The 16,293-nt window shown below is 38.8% G+C and overlaps 1 protein-coding gene and 1 pseudogene across 1 annotated transcript in view; one reads left to right on the forward strand and one right to left on the reverse strand.

Moving 5' to 3' along the window:
• Positions 1-16,293, reverse strand: part of PARD3B (par-3 family cell polarity regulator beta) — a 1,282,153-nt gene that overhangs the window by 292,552 nt on the left and 973,308 nt on the right. The gene's annotated exons all lie outside the window — the stretch shown is intronic.
• On the forward strand, positions 8,415-9,314 carry LOC114051363 (annotated as a pseudogene).

The following is a 16,293-nucleotide window of genomic DNA, read 5'->3' on the forward strand; positions in this document are numbered from 1 at the left end:
CTCCTGATTTTTGCTACCTTAGCATCTTGTACACTGTTGTGCTCACAACTAGTGTCCTACTCCAAAGCTTTATTTCTATAGAGGTGACTCTCATCCTCAAAAGCCCTGTGGGTAGATAGCAGGCTAGAAAGACTTTGTGTCCTTTGGGATGGCTATTTGTCTCTTGACCAAGGTTCAGCTCAGCTAAGTTTGGAGAGGCTTATCATTTGCTTAGCTACAAGGTAATGCATTTTTTCATTGACAACATATCTTGAAATCAGGGAGTGATTTATGTCAGGGGAGGAAGTGACCTAATCGCCAAAGCCCCAGATCCCAGAAGTACCGAAGTAATTAACAAAATGACGATGATAATAATCATAGCTCACATTTATATAGTGCTTTGTTTTTAAAAGCGCTTTATATACAAAGTGAGGAAATTGTACCAAGAAGGGCAGTATAACCTTGGAAGACTAGCTGAGAGACAATAGCATCAGGGTTCTGACCAAGCTAAACAACTAAAGATGAACTGCTTTGTGTAGTATATGTGATATATATCCTGTATGAGTATGAAACGTTTACATGTTAGAAACAACATGGAAAATTTTGCCAAGACGTTGCTTTCTCCAACACCTAATGCCCAAACAAGATTAAATCCTAAGTAAGGAATCTTATCATTGAAGCCTCAGGTATATTCAAGTATGGAGCTGACTGGCACCTGCACACTCAAACATACCCACATGGTGAAATAAAATGAAGTTATTATAGGTAATGAATGGAAAAATAAACTACAGTGAGAGTTAGTGTAGTATAATGTCACATGGAGGGTTAATGGCAGAGCTGGAATACAGTCTAAATCTTTTCAATCCTAATGCATCACTGTTTCTCTTACATGTTTGACACATAAATATGGGACCAGACTGAGCAATTTGACTTCTGTACATTTACTCACAGTGTGTATACATATATGTAATAAATTTCTGAAGACTTCTTTCCAGTTCAGAACAAAAAATATCACTCTTTGGTGAGCTCTAGGCTTTCAGAAGACATAGGGGGTAAGTCAAGGATGTACAAAAGATTCAAGGAAATAATTGCTAATAAGGAGTCTGCTAAGTTTCCATCACTTTCAAACTTTTCTATCTCTGTTTGAGGGGAACAAATTAGAATGAAGACTGGGAATAGGAAGTGTTCCTATTCATTCTACTAGCAAAGCTACTGTCCAGAACAAGAGAGGTTACAGGGAGGGCCACACTATTATTAGCATGCACAGAGAAGTGACAGTCTCAGTAAGAACCTAGGGGGCAGAGCCAAGATGGTGGAGTAGAAGGAAGCAATGAGCTCTCTTCTGTACACAACTCCTCTAAGCAGATCTATAAAATGTACCAGTCAGTAACCTGATGGAGAAATCCAGAAAAGGCACAGTGAGTCTTATGTCTGGCCTAGATTGGCATAGAGAGACAGATCAAGAGGTCTGCAGACAAAGGGGAAAGGGTCAAAGCAAGAGTATGTGTAGGTAGGGGGCACTCTGGTACTCAGGGAGAGGCTGTGAACCGGCACAAAAGGGAGATCCTGGACCCATGTTGGGGCACTCCCAGACGTAGTGGGGCACCATGATGGAGATAGGCGCCAACTGATAAGTTTTGTTGCCCACTACTTAGTCCCAGGTCACAGAACTGGGATAGAGTGTGAAGAGGACCTGCATATAGCATAGCCTGGGAGGACCTTGAGCTGGGCATTGTACCTAGAAAGGAAGAGGCTCAGAGGCCAGAAGCAGTAGTGGTAGTGTGGCTCCGACCTCAGGCACAAAGCATGGTCTTCCTTTTAGCATCTAGTCCAGCCTACAGATAAATAACCAAGGCAGGAGTCTTAGATCAAAGTTTGCTGTGTTGCTCAGTTGTTTTCAGTTGAGTCCAACTTTCTATGACTCCATTTGGGGTGTTCTGGGGAAAGATAGTAGAGTGGTTTGCCATTTCCTTTTCCAGTTCATTTTGCAGATGAGGAAACTGAGGCAAACAGGGTTAAGTAACTTGCCCAGGGTTGCACAGCTAGTAAATGTCTGAGACCAGATTTGAAATCAGGGACAAGAGCCTTCCTGACTTCAGGCCCAGCACTCCATCCACTGTGCCACCGAGTTGCCCCCTAAACCAAAGGGGAGCCTATAATTCTGCCACTTTGAACCAACAGAGCTTCCCAGCTAGCCGATGGTGCAGAATCCAGCAGTAGCCTATTCTTAATCAGACCCAAACCCAGGTCAGGAACTCGCACGGTTCAAACCAGAGGGGCAGCAATTGGCCTTTGCCCTGGGTCAGACCCCTTTGGAAATACTAAAGGTCTTCAAGTTCCTAGCCTATTTCTGAGATCCTAGAATAACTTGACATGGACATAAAGTGGATACATCAGGGGTTTCACTTTAGGTCCAGTCTTGTCAATGCTATTACTTTCCATATGAAATCCCATGTATGACTTGCAACCCTTTCTGCAGTGAGTACATTCTACCTTATGCAGAGTCACATCAATAATTGAGTCAAAATTCTTTAGCTATGGAGAAACATAAAACATACATGGAGAAACATAAAATACACATTTTAGGGAACCATTTTCATTTACTTCAAGTATGTGCATTTGCCTGCGCATTTGAAGCACATTCAAAAAGGAAAAAAAAAAAAGAAAACAGTTAATCTAGTTTCTTCATACATGCTCCAACCTTCACTTATTATCATCTGAAAAATGAGTTTTAGTTCATGGCAAGCAACCATTTTCACATCACAGGAACATCTTATAAAATGTCTAAAAAAGTCTCCAGCCCCAAAATCAGCAGGCTTTTTGAAGAATCAAGGGTAGAAGAAAAATGATGTGATTTCAAAAAAGATGACATGATTTCCCAACCTAGAGATAAAAAAAAAAAGTCTGCTCCTTATCTTGGGCCTCGATTTCTACTGCCTGATAGACGACAGATAACACACTCCTCAAGGTACAGTTGCTATTTTTGGTTCCAATTAGTGTCAGGGCTATCAATACTCACCATGGTTGCTGTTTTTTTTTTTTTTAACAACACCTCACCTGTTCTTCCTTTTCCTCTGTCCTAGTCTATCATCCTTAGTTTTAATTCACCTTGCATATTCAGATTCACAATTGTGTCAGACTATATTTGGTTGTGCAAGTTATCAGAATTACTATTTATTTTAGATACATGAAAAAAATCACTGCAATAGTTTAAAAAGTTTTCCACATATGCCCCTTTTTCAAGTAAAAGTAAAAACAAAAACCAAATAACTAACAACCAACCCACTAGGTTCCTCGCCATAAAGAAATATCAATACCCTTTAAAGGTTACAGTTTAGTTCAGTGGTAAATGAAGAATGTGCTGAGTTGAAACTGATCTTTACATAGGTAAATACGTAGGTCCACAAGAGACCACTCAATCATTCTGCAATCACTGTTGCTAAGGGGACTCTATAGTTTCTAGAATGAAAAGAATTCCTAATAAAGACCATCTGTAACTTGGCCCTCGACTCTATCAATTAGGGAATACTTAAAAGACATTCCCTTTCTCAAATACATTTCTCCAACATACAGAAGACAGTGTAAAATTACAGCAACAAACAGAGCCTTTAAGAAATCACCACTGTGCAATGGTTATAAAAGGGAAAAGAGGCCTGCCATCTCTGTGCTTCCTAATCATAGGTTTAGCTAAATTATTACATAGGTAGGCCTTGAGTGAAAACAGAGTGAGATGGTATGGTGTTTGAGTTTCTTCTTAGAGGGCTGTATTTTTGTCCAATTTTTAGGTGATGGACAAAAAGAATTCTTAAATGCCTTCCAGATGTTATCCTACTTTGCCCTCACCCTCCTGTACTGCCTTGTTTCCTCCACTTCTCTTACCAACTCAAAGGCTTCTGTCCTATGCTCCTCTTCATTATGAGGGTCTGGAAGAGGGGAGAAAGGGAAACAGAAGTCTTCAGGGCTCAACGTATCCACCATGCTTGGACCTTTTACTTGATATAGGACAGCTCTGAGTCTATTTAGCTTAGAACCTGGTCTCTGCAGGCAGTGGTGGGGGAGATGAAGTAGGGCTTTATTTAGAGTATTGGGGAAGATAGTGAATAGAAACTTAAAGGTTCTGAGTCTCTCCCACTCCATCCCAGCCTTGCCTTGAAGTCTATCCAATCATTGCCCCCAAACCTGAGGATCCCTCATCTCTGAAACCAATCTCCACCTCCAAATTGGCTATGCATGCCTACTTTCTTATCGTGACTGATCATCTGTCAAAAGAGCAAACATTTCTCCTCTGAATAAAACATAAAGAGATGCAGTACCACTCAAAAATAAATTCCTTCTGAGACTTTGCTACATACATGCAGACAAACAAAAACAAGCTGACACAAAGGTTCTGCCTTCCCTGGGTTATGTCAAGTCAGGTCCACACTTGCCTTTGGCTTGTGCCTAGCTCCCTGTGGCAGAGTGAGGTTCTCTAGGGCTTCAGGCTTACACTCTCAGGATAATAAACATGAGGCAATGCCCACTATTGCTCATCGTTTTAAATAAATAGGGAGGTAAAATACTTTATAAATCAGTTATTTGGAATATGTTCAAGTGTCCTGCAAGGTATACAGTATTATTATTCCTATTTTGTAGGACAAAAAAATAATTTAGAGATAGTAAAAGACTGACTTTTGCCACACGATCGAGTGCTATTTAGCAAACGTTCACCTAATTATGTGATGGAGCAAGAACTCTAGGCTTCCTAACTCCCCCTACAGGGTAATAATATTCAATTATCTAGGTGACTTCTCAGTATATGACTTTCTCTTTTCTCTCCATGGCCACCATTTTATCTAGAGAACCACAAATGCCACAAACTTCAGAATGGGGGCAAAATCAATACATTCTTCCCACCAGCTGAATAAGGCCAGGTTAGTACTGCATATTCTCTACAGGAGTCTGTGTTGTGTTTTTATCCTTCCTAAAAAGCCAGAAACCAGAAAAATCAGAAAATCAGAGCATACACAATAGTGCTCTCATTTCTGACTCCATAATTCCTAATTTCTATTTCCTGAGCTATTAGCAGATCAAGGCTTAATTCGGGAGACAACTCTTCATGAAGACTTCTTTGGTTCCTCTCTCTTTCTGGTTGGAAGTCATCTTTCCCTCCTCATATTTCTTACACCATTTTTACTGGACCTCTCCTTTGTACTTATATTTTGTCTTGTTTTGGACTAACTGTGTGCATGCACGTGTTTGTGTGTGTGTGTGTGTGTGTGTTTGTGTTTTGTGTGTGTGCACGTGTGTATACTGCCCTTGCCTCATTTTCCTCACAAAGGATCATAAACTCTTTGAGGGAAGGATCTGTATCTTATTTCATCTTTGTATGATGACAATGATGACAACCATGATGATGGTTATAACAGTGACTACATAGGTTAAAGTTTTGCAAAAGCACTTTGAGGCAATTTTTATATTTAATCTCATTTGAAACCCTAGCATCTTACAGAGACTAGTGATTAACAAACAGTGGCCAAAATGAATCAAAGAGCTCATGAAGAGTTTTATATTCTTTTCTTTGATGATGAGTCACTTCTAGCTATGAACACATGTTTACTGAACATTGATGCAAAAGGCTCTATCCTAGGTAATATGCGGAAATGAGAAGGAGGGATTAGATCAAGGGTTCATAATTTGGGATCCAGGGACAAGGGGTCTCTGGGTAGATTTCAGGGTATTAATGAACTTGAGAAAAATTATATCTATTTATCTTTACTAACTTCTAACTGAAATTTAGCATTTTTGCCAGTTAAATTATTTTTAGAAAGGGTCCACAGGCTTCATGAGAGTTCTCTATGACAATAAAAAAGGTTAAAAGCCCCTGAACTAGGGGACCCTCTATGACTCCATCCAGCTTTAAATCCTATGATCCTAAGAGCAGCAAAAGAATAAAATGTAATACAGGCCTAATGTTCAAGTCCATCTCCTCTTACTTATTTGCCATGTCATGGCCCAGTAGTGATCTGAACTGCTGGACAGAATTCCCACTCTAGGAGTTTCCAGGCTGCCAAATTCATAGACCCTTCACGTATATTGAAATAGGAAGTAATTCTGGGGTTACTAGTTCTGTATCTCTTGCAGCTGTTTCCATCTACAAATGAACACATAGCTAAAATGAATTAAAAGCTTTTAAAATGAAGTTATTGAAATTATCAATAACTTTTAAATCAAGAAAAAATTCCAATACTTCTAACTCAACAATCCTGTTCTTTGTTTTTAAGGCATTTCCTTAACTCTCGTTGTCATTTGTTTTTCCTGAAAGGAGACATTCTCCTATGGATCCTTTCATTTTCCTCCCTGGGATTTCACACCAATTGACATTTTCGAAATAAATAGTGTAGTCACTCTCAGTTACTTGTTTTCTGTGAGAAAGTCAAAGTGATAATTCTGCGAGACTGCTAGGAATTGAATAAGCACCACAAAAAAGTTTCAAGTACATTATATTAAGTTCAGGAACTAGAAAAGAATAATGTAAGCAGCTCCTTAAAAAGAAAACTTAATCACTATTGTGAGGAAGACAGAACCTCAGAGGGATTTGTTATCATTCCCATTAGGAAATGAGGGGGGGAAAAGCAGAGTGTTCTGAATATAGAAATGAACAGAACTAGAATTCTTTACTTTATGACATAGTTTCTTGACAAATCAGTAGCTCAGTGCCACATAATATCCCTTGGATCAGCCTGTATTTCTCTTAATTTTCATGGATAGAAGGAATGATTATTGGTGTCTCCCCTTGACATTAATCTCTTTTTGAGACTAATGGTCATTTTCTCTTAGTCCATTACCATTGGGATATGATGGTGGCTGCTCTTGCATTAATTGTTCTCAAGAAATTATCTAGGCTAGTTTGTTGCTTCTGCTCTTTCTAAATATAGTTCTCGACAAAAATGATAAATCTGAAGTAACAAGCTTGGCTGGCCCTCACTGAGGCCAGGCTGTTGTTGTTTGTCCTTCATTTTTGAAGCAGACCAATGACATCACAGGGTGACGTCCTGACTTGTGCATGAATTGGATTTAAGTGAAGCAGAGTTGTACAAAGTCATCAGCCTCACTGTTTCTTCCAGAGTCATTGAAGTTCAGTGGCTGGCAAGACAAAAGTCAGGACAACTGATGATGGCCCAGGGATACAGTATATGATCTTGGAGTTTTTGGTATCTGACCAAGCTCTAAGTGCTCCACAGTGCCTGCTTCAGCCATCTTCATGGCTGTTGGAACAAATTGTTCTCATCCACCTATTCCATTGGGGAAATCTTCACATGCTTAGGGAAGATACCCCATTTACTCATTGATGGGTTTGAGGTCTCCTGGTTACCCTCAATATGGTTTAGCCTGTCTGCTGAGATGGTTTTACCAAGATGTGGCCACTGAGCATGTTATAGCTTTTTTGGGCCACAGTTAAGAGCTGGGTGACTGGTTGGACACCAAAGGTGGATAAGCAGCCCTGAAAAGGGCTTAGTAAGCTACCACACCAGAGGTACTAGTCCTCCATGATCACCACATACACCCCTGAGGCCAGGTCATACACAGATCCAAACATCTGGAGATCATAGATTTAGACACAGAAGAGATCCTAGAGATAACCCAGTCTAAACCTTTCATTTTATATATGAGGAAACTGAGGCCTGGAGAGTTGGTGACTAGTTGAAAATCACACAGGCACTTAAGTGGCAAGGCTGGAATTTGAACACAGGTCCTTAGACTGTGAATTCAATGTGCTTTCAACTGTAATTGGATACGTTGCTCTTTCCATTTTCCCCTCAAAGGATTTAGAACTTGAAGGGTCATTAGAAACCACCTACTTCTAGATTCATACATCCTAAAAACTTGGCAGCATCTCAGAGGTCAGATATCCCAAAGTCTTCATCTTATAGATTAGGAAATGGAGGTGAAGTAACTTGTCCAAGGTCACATGGGTAGAAAATGGAGGCTCTGAAATGTGAACCCAGGTTTTCTGACTCAAAATTCACTATGCCATGTGTGTGGTAAGCAACCCCAAACTTCAATACCCTTTTTCCTATTGTGGTGAAACCAGAGTTTTTAATGCTGACTTTAAGAGAGTGAGGCTGTGGGGCAAGCTGACAAAAAAGAAATAACTAGCATCAAGCTTGGGAGGGAGGAGAGGAGAATCAATAGTTCAGGGCTAAGGAGGAATAAGTGGCGATGATGGGGAAAAGGATTGTTAGACCTCTTTTAACAGTTTGTGACCCCTTGGAGATGGCAGCCAAGGAAGTGGTTATGATATTGACTGAAAATTTTCAGAGAAAGTTTTTATATTCTTCTTTGAAAAATAAAAAAGAGGGCTGAGGTGGAGTAGCTGCTCCTGGTGTTGCTGCAGCCACCGCCACCGCTGTCCTTCGGCCTTGGCCTCCTCAGAGTCTCCATCATATTGAATAGCTATGGAGGACTACACAAAAATTGAGAAAATTGGGGAACAGTTTGTATATAAGGGTCGACATAAAACTACAGGTCAGGTGGTAGCCATGAAGAAAATCAGATTAGAGAGTGAGGAGGAGGGTGTTCCAAGTACTGCAATTCAAGAAATTTCTCTGTTGACTGGATGTTGTTCTGGATGACTTCGTCATCCTTACATTGTCAGCCTTCAAGATGTACTTATGCAAGATGCTAGACTCTACCTCATTTTTTAGTTTCTCTCTATGGACCCCAAGAAATACTTGGATTCTAACCCTCCTGGCCAGTATATGGATTCTTCACTTGTTAAAAGTTATTTGTATCAAATCTTACAAGGCATTGTCTTTTGTCACTCACGAAGAGTTCTTCACAGAGATTTGAAACCTCAGAATCTGTTAATAGATGATAAAGGTGTGATTAAGCTAGCCGACTTTGGACTTGCACGGGCCTTTGGAATACCTATAAGGGTCTATACACACGAGGTGGTCACACTGTGGTACTGGTCTCCAGAGGTGCTGCTGGGGTCTGCCAGATATTCTACTCCAGTAGGCATTTGGAGTATAGGCACAATATTTGCTGAATTAGCAACCAAGAAGCCACTTTTCCACGGGGATTCCGAAATTGACCAGCTCTTCCGAATCTTCAGGGCTTTGGGGACTCCTAATAATGAAGTGTGGGTGGAAGTTGAGTCGCTGCAGGATTATAAGAATACATTCCCCAAGTGGAAACCAGAAAGTTTGACGTCACATGTCAAGAACCTCGATGAAAACGGCATAGTTTTGCTCTCTAAAATGTTGGTCTATGATCCTGTCAAACAAGTTTCTGGCAAAATGGCATTGAACCATTCATATTTTAATGACCTCGACAGTCAGATTAAGAAGCTCTAGTTGTCCAGCCAAGCGATTCCTGGGGTTTTGTATCAAGAATGGATAATCCTCTTGTAATGTTAAGCTCTGTCAACATTTGTCTTTATATGTGTGTTTCCTATCTTTGTTGTAAAATTGAAGCTGTCCTCTGTTTTTCCAAGGTGTTGCATAAAACTGTAAATATCATTATAATGAATAATGCTCTATGTAGATCTCATCAGTACAGCTGTTTTGTTTTCTATAAATAGAACTGTAAATCCAGCAAAAAATAAATAAATAAATAAATAAAAAAGAGGATGGGTTGGAATTGCCAGATCTCTTTGTAAGAGGAAAATGAAAACTCCTTGAGGTCAGGCACCATTTAATTTTTTTTTTTTCCTTTGTATCTATAGGGTCTGGAGTAGTAGAAAAACAATTGAATGAATGAATGAATGAATGTTGATGGGGGTTACAGGATCAAGTTTTTAATTTTAGTTCTGCTATTTTGTAACTGTGTGACATTAAGCGAACTAATGAATCTCTCTGGGCCTCAGTTTCCTTATCTCTACAAAAGAAGACTGGCCTTGTTAGGAGTTCTTAACTTTTTTTGTGTCATGGACCCTCTGGGCAGTCCAGTAAAGCCTCTCCACAAACAACACTTTTAAAGGCATAGAATAAAATACATAGGATAACAAAGGAAATTATATATGTTGAAATAGTTATCAAAATATTTGAAAAAAAAAAGTTCCTAGATCCTAGGCTAAGGACTCTTGGACTGAATGACTTTTAAGGTCTCCTGCAGCCCTAAGTTCTATTAGGCTATAGCCTGATTACCTTAACTGAAATATTGAGAGATAAAAATCTTGCATAAGAGAGGAGGTGTTTGGTGTTTGAGGCTAACAAGGGTGTACTACAGAGTGAGATCTGTGTAGCTGGACACCCAGTGAATTGAGAGCTTTCATTTATTAGTAAGAAGCATTTATCCATCTAGAAAAATATTGGTCTTGAGTCTGTCTTGCTGCAGGACAACTATCTGGCTAAGAATTCACTGCTACATGGGAAAGTATCATTTGTTTCAACTAATGAAGAGTAAACCAAGGAGAAACATCAGTAAACATCCTTAGTGTGGGTTTTTTTTGCATAGTTCTACACAGTTTTGAATTACAGACTCTAGAGAACTATTAAACGATAAAAGTAAACATCTACACCATTGAATTTTTTCAAAATCCAGCCCACTGGTGTTCTTTGGAAATTATGATCATTACTTTCAATTCTGCTCAGTAAAAGAATTCCCATTAGTTTCTATTTTTGATTAGATAAAGTTCACACACAGAAAAAGATCCTGGAAAAATAAGTCCTTGATTTAGCTTTGAAAGAGTTTTTTCCCCCCTCTCACACCTTGACCTGGTTACCTCTTCTTGTCCTCCCTGTACAAATGTTACTTTTAAAAAGATTAGCCTCATTTCGCAGCAATGAAGACAAAACTTTGAGTGGATGCCAAAATTCTACTAAACATAAATCAATTGTCCTAATGTGTTTCAGATGCAATATGATTTCTGTGTGCTTGAGATCCCACAGCAGAGAAAATTATTGCTAATAAGAACACTCGCAGGTTACAAACATGACCGTGAAGGCGCTGGTGTCACTGCTTCACCATATATAACATACAAGCCTTGTAAAGGATTCTAATATCTCTATGAGACAGTTTGCAATAGTCATTTTCAAAAAGGAGCTGTAATAAAAAACACATCCATCTTCTGACAGCAATGGGGACGAACACCAGTTATCCACTCTGAGCTGGGAAGCCGCGTGCCAAATCGGTTTTCACCACCCACTGGGTACAACATACTTCACATGCAAATCAACAAATTAGGCTGTTTACACAGATCTTGTGCAGGAAGAGGCATATAAGCCTCACAAAATCCACCTTGATTTTTCCACTGAGCTAGGCAGCCATTATAAAGTACAAATCATTATTTGGGGGAGGGAAGATTTCTAATTTTGACAGATATAGCTGAATAGTCTGAGGAATTCAAACCCCTGGTTTGTCTGTAGCCAATTCTTTCCCAAGAGGGGGCCAATGGAAATTCTCTGCTCCACGTCTGCCTAAGCACTTCAGGCACCAGAATGGATTGTCAAATGATTCAAAACCGAGTGATGAGATTATTAAGTGGCCAACACTCCAGAGGGCTAGGTGGAGATGACACAATTTATTTTTTGATGTAACCAAAGATAAATCTGAACTCTAACTTCTAAGGCTAAGGTTGGCACATTAACCTACTGTTCCACTTACATCTATAATAGCCTGACCTTTTCAAGGAAAGAAATTATTACTAATTTCTTGAATGGTAATTTGTGTCAAATAGGCTACTCTTGGGTTCTTAAAGAAATATCAGATTTCCTGGTTTTTAGTAAAGCTATTGGTCTGTAAAGCATAAGTTATTTTAGTGTGGCAGCATAATTCTGTAGGTAGGTTAGATCTTGATGCATTTTCCTAAGTACAGACTTCCTTCACTTTTAAGTAAAATCATTTTATAGCATCTCAAACTTATGGAAATGATAACATAGTACATTATTCATTTGATAGACCTGAAGCTCAGAAATAAAGGAACTTTCCATCTGAATTATACAATGTATTCCATGACACTCTGCTCCTGACTCAGTGTGATATTATACCCTAATTCTATTAGACATTAAAAGTTTCTTGACCAAAGAAGTCAGGAAACAAAGTTCTGAGAGAGTTTAGATAATAGAATTGTAGAATTTGAGAGTTGGAAGAGACCTTCCTTAGTGGCCATCTAATCCAAACCCTCATCTCTTAAAAAGAATTCCACTCATAACATAACCAGTTAGTGATCATTCCCTACATGAAGACCTCCATTCTCACTATCTGTTTTAGCTGAGAACATACTGTTGAATTTTGTTGAACTTGCGGTCCAAAAAAAAACTCCCAGATCCTTCCCAGAGGCACTTCTGTTTAACCATATCTTCCTTATCTTATGCTTAAAAAGTTGATTTTTTTTTGGTACCCAAATGCAAGGTTAGACTTATATTCCTATTGAACTACATCTGATTAAATTCAGATTAAATTCTCAAGAACCTTTTAGATTCTGACTCTCTCATCCACTGTGACAGCTATCCCTTCCAGGTTTGTGTCATCTGCAGATTTGATGTGCATACCATATTTAGCCTTATCCATATCATTGATAAAAAAATTTTAAATTGCCCAGGGCCAGTGACAGGGCCAGTCATAGATACTTGGGGTACTCCACTGGAGATTTCTTGTTACGATGATAGTAAGCCATTAACAACCGTGAGTGTGGCTATCCGACTAGGTAAGAATCCATCTTATTGTATTATTATCTAATACATACCTCTCCATCTTCTTGAAAATAATATTATAAGACATTTTATCAAAAGCTCTGCAAAATCCAGGTCAGCTTTATCCCATTTATTCAAATATTCTGTTCATTTTCTAATTTAGTAATGCTGTTAAAAAAAAGGAAATAAGGCTTGGCATCTAAAGGGGATGCCTGATTCTGATGTTGGTACACATTTACTTGAACACTTTAACACAACTCTCTGAAGTAAATAGTGCCATTATCAGAAAGATCACTAGGCTAGGAATTAGAAGAGCTCATTTTAACTAGTTGTGTTCTTAGAACAAGTCATTTCACCTATCTCTATCTCAGTTTCCTTATGTGTAAAATAAGCCAGTATGAGGAGTTGAGGTCTCAGCTCAAAAATTCTAAACTTATTATTTCCATTTTACACATGAACTTTCATTAACTGGTGCTCTTATTTGTTCTATTTTACAGTTGAGGAAATTGAGACAGAGAGGTTAAGTGAATTGTTTAGGGTCACACAGCTGGTTAGTATCTGAGGCAGGATTTGAACTCAGGTCTTCCTGGTTCCAAGCCCAGCACTCTACCCATTGTACCTAGTGGATAGTGGTTAGCAGCTGACCTTGAAGCCAGGAAGACCACGGTTCAAGTCTCATATCTGACACATACTGGCCATGTGTCACCGGGCAAGTAACTTAATCTCTCAGTGCTCTTGGCAGCTCTCAAACTAAGACCATAAGGTACAAAGAAGATGTCTAATAGTATTGAAGGAGGAAGTTCTTCAATGAAAGCTCCCTACCCCAATGAAGTCCCAGGTCTATGCAGTAAAAACACCACTTTATATTTACTAAAATTATTCAGTATTAGAGGACTTTTCCCCATGGGGAAAGGTTCAATGATTTCAGGTCACTGGGCAATGCCTCTAGGGACTGATGCATCATCAGCTATTTAGACACAAAAATGAAGTGGTGATTGACAGTTGCTTATTATAACTCTCTGTTTTCAATGGAAAAAAAATATGGGTTAGAATCTAGACAATGAGATATTGTTTTAAATTCCCTGCTGATATAATAAAGATGAACCTTTATCTACTCCTCACCACTATTATGTGTTCCTACTATATTCATTCTAATATCAAAAAGAAGAGCTTGCCTGAAGCCACTCAAGATTTCATACACTGATACATAAGGCAAAGTGCAGAATGAAGTAAAGCATGCAGTGGATTCGAAGGATGACAAAGAGGGTTGTATGTACGTGTGTATGTATGTGTGCATGCATGTACACACACATGTGCTTAGGCTACAATGTGAATACGTGGAAGATCAAAGAAAGGAGAAGCCTAGTAGTTGGGGTGGATGGAATGATGATGCAGAGAGAAAACAAAATTCAAAACTCCTATTTTGCTTCTATTTTTTTTTTGCACCAAGGAGAATGACCGTCAAACTGAGAAACCTAGAATATAAGTAGTTAAAAGGGAATTAAAACTCAGGATAAATATAGAGAGTATGAGATAGTGCTGAGCTTTGCTCAGTGAGGTCATGTCATATCCCAAGGATTGAAGGAACTAGTAGATGAAGTCAGCAAGTATTTATTAAGAACTTACTATGTGTCAGACACTGTGGAAGGACTTGGGGATAAAAAAGAGAGGTAACAATAGTCCCTGCCTTCAAGGAGTTCACAATCAAATGGTGGAGACAACATGCAACCTGACAGGTATGATTGGTAAAGGCTAATGATCTGTGAAAGATTCTGGAGACAAGAGTAGTGTAGTTAATTAATAAGCATTTAATAAGCACCTACTATGTGCTAGGCATTATGCTAAGCAGAGGGAATATAAAGAAAGGAAAAACAGTCTCTGCTGTCAAGGAGCTCACAGGCTAATGGGGAGAAGCAACACGGAAGCAATTATGTACAAATAAGACAGATAAAGAATAAAGTGATGATGAGAAAGATACTATAGAGAGAAGATACTGCCATCAAGACAAATCAGGAGAGGATTCTCATAGAAGGTAAGATTTCACCTTGAACCTGAAGGAAAAAAAGGGAAACCAGAGGAAAGAAATGAGGAGGTATCGGGGGCAGCCAGTGAAAATTCCCAGGGCCCAGAAATGGATGATCGTGGGGAACAAGTGGAAAGAAGGCAAGTGTCACTTGGGCACAGAGTAGGTGGGGGTATAGAAGGTGTAAGTGGGATTTCAGATGGGCCAATGCCCACATTTGCAAAAGGAGGAAAAAGGTGGATTCTTTAAACTATTGGTATATAATATAAAATTACATAATGAACTATTAAAGATAGTATTTTTTTAACACTTAGGGGAATGATCATAAAAAACCAGCATGGATTCATCATAGCACATCATGTTTTAAAAGTAGGGTTACTAGATTGGTAAATCAGAGAAATGCCATGTTTGAAGTATACTGAGATTTCTGTACCCTAGGGAGCTGTCCTCTATCCATTTTATTTAATCAGTCAACCAACCAATAAACATTAATTACTTTTTGCATTCCAACTACCTTATTCCACATTTTTATCAATGCTCTGAGAGACTGCATCAAAGAATGGTCAGTAGAGTTGGGACCCCAAAAGACTTCAACATTCTAGGGCAAATGGATCAAATTGTATAAGGCAAAATTTTATCAGGGATAGAAACTAAGTTCTATCATTGGGTTCGAAAACCAATTGTACTTCTAAAGGAGTATGGTGGTAGGGCTACACAACAGTTTGAGTGAAAAATACCTGGAGGTCCCAATAGACCAAGAGATTAGTTCTAAGTCAACAAGGTGATTATGGCAGTCACCTAAGCAAAAATGCTTTTAGGCTGCATTAACAGTAGATAGTGCCCAGAATATACGATGCAATGGTCCCTCTTTAGCTCTTTATCTTGCCCTAGTTAAACCACACCTGGACTAATGTATCCACTATAGGGCACCATATTTTAGGAAGGTCATTGACAAGCTGAAAGGAAGCCATGATGATAAAAAGACTAGAAATTATATTATAAAATGGTATGTTAAAAGAACTATGACTGTTTTTACCTCAAAGAGAGGAGATTTAGGAAGGACATCATAGCGGTTTTCAAGCAGTTGCAGATCTGCCACGTGGATGAAAGAAAGATACTCCAGATATTACTGTTCTCCATGGATCCAGAAGACAATTAACAGAAAGATGGGGTGGCAGTTTCAGAAAAGCAATTATCTGCTCTTTACAAATAAAATTTTCTTAACTTTTAGGGTTGCCTGAAGGTAGAATGGGATGTACCAGGAGACTGTTAGTTCCCTATCACTGAAGGTTTTCAAGTAGAGGAAAGGTTAAACTAGAAGACCCCTGGGATCCTTCTGTACTCTGTGATTTTCTGATAAAATAACATTTCATCAGCCAACCTAAAGTAATATGAAGACAACACAAATATCATCATAAAAAAAGGTGACTGGATTTAATTTCTTTAAAATTCACTGCCTAATTTCTCTAAGGCCTATTTTGCTTGAGTAGGCATCCTCTAATTAGCTTGGCCAAATTTAACTTAAATATAAATATCATTTATCTCTGCACTCATCAGGTTTTTTTTAAAGGCAAATATATATGCCTAAATATATACAATTGTCATTTCAAATTCTGTAATGGCACATGAAAACAGAGTTCTGTGGGACTTGTCTGTACCAAACCCCACCCAGTCTGC

The sequence above is a fragment of the Vombatus ursinus genome, unplaced genomic scaffold (genome assembly GCF_900497805.2).
Source record: "Vombatus ursinus unplaced genomic scaffold, bare-nosed wombat genome assembly UNPS02014802.1, whole genome shotgun sequence".
Lineage (NCBI taxonomy): Eukaryota > Metazoa > Chordata > Mammalia > Diprotodontia > Vombatidae > Vombatus > Vombatus ursinus.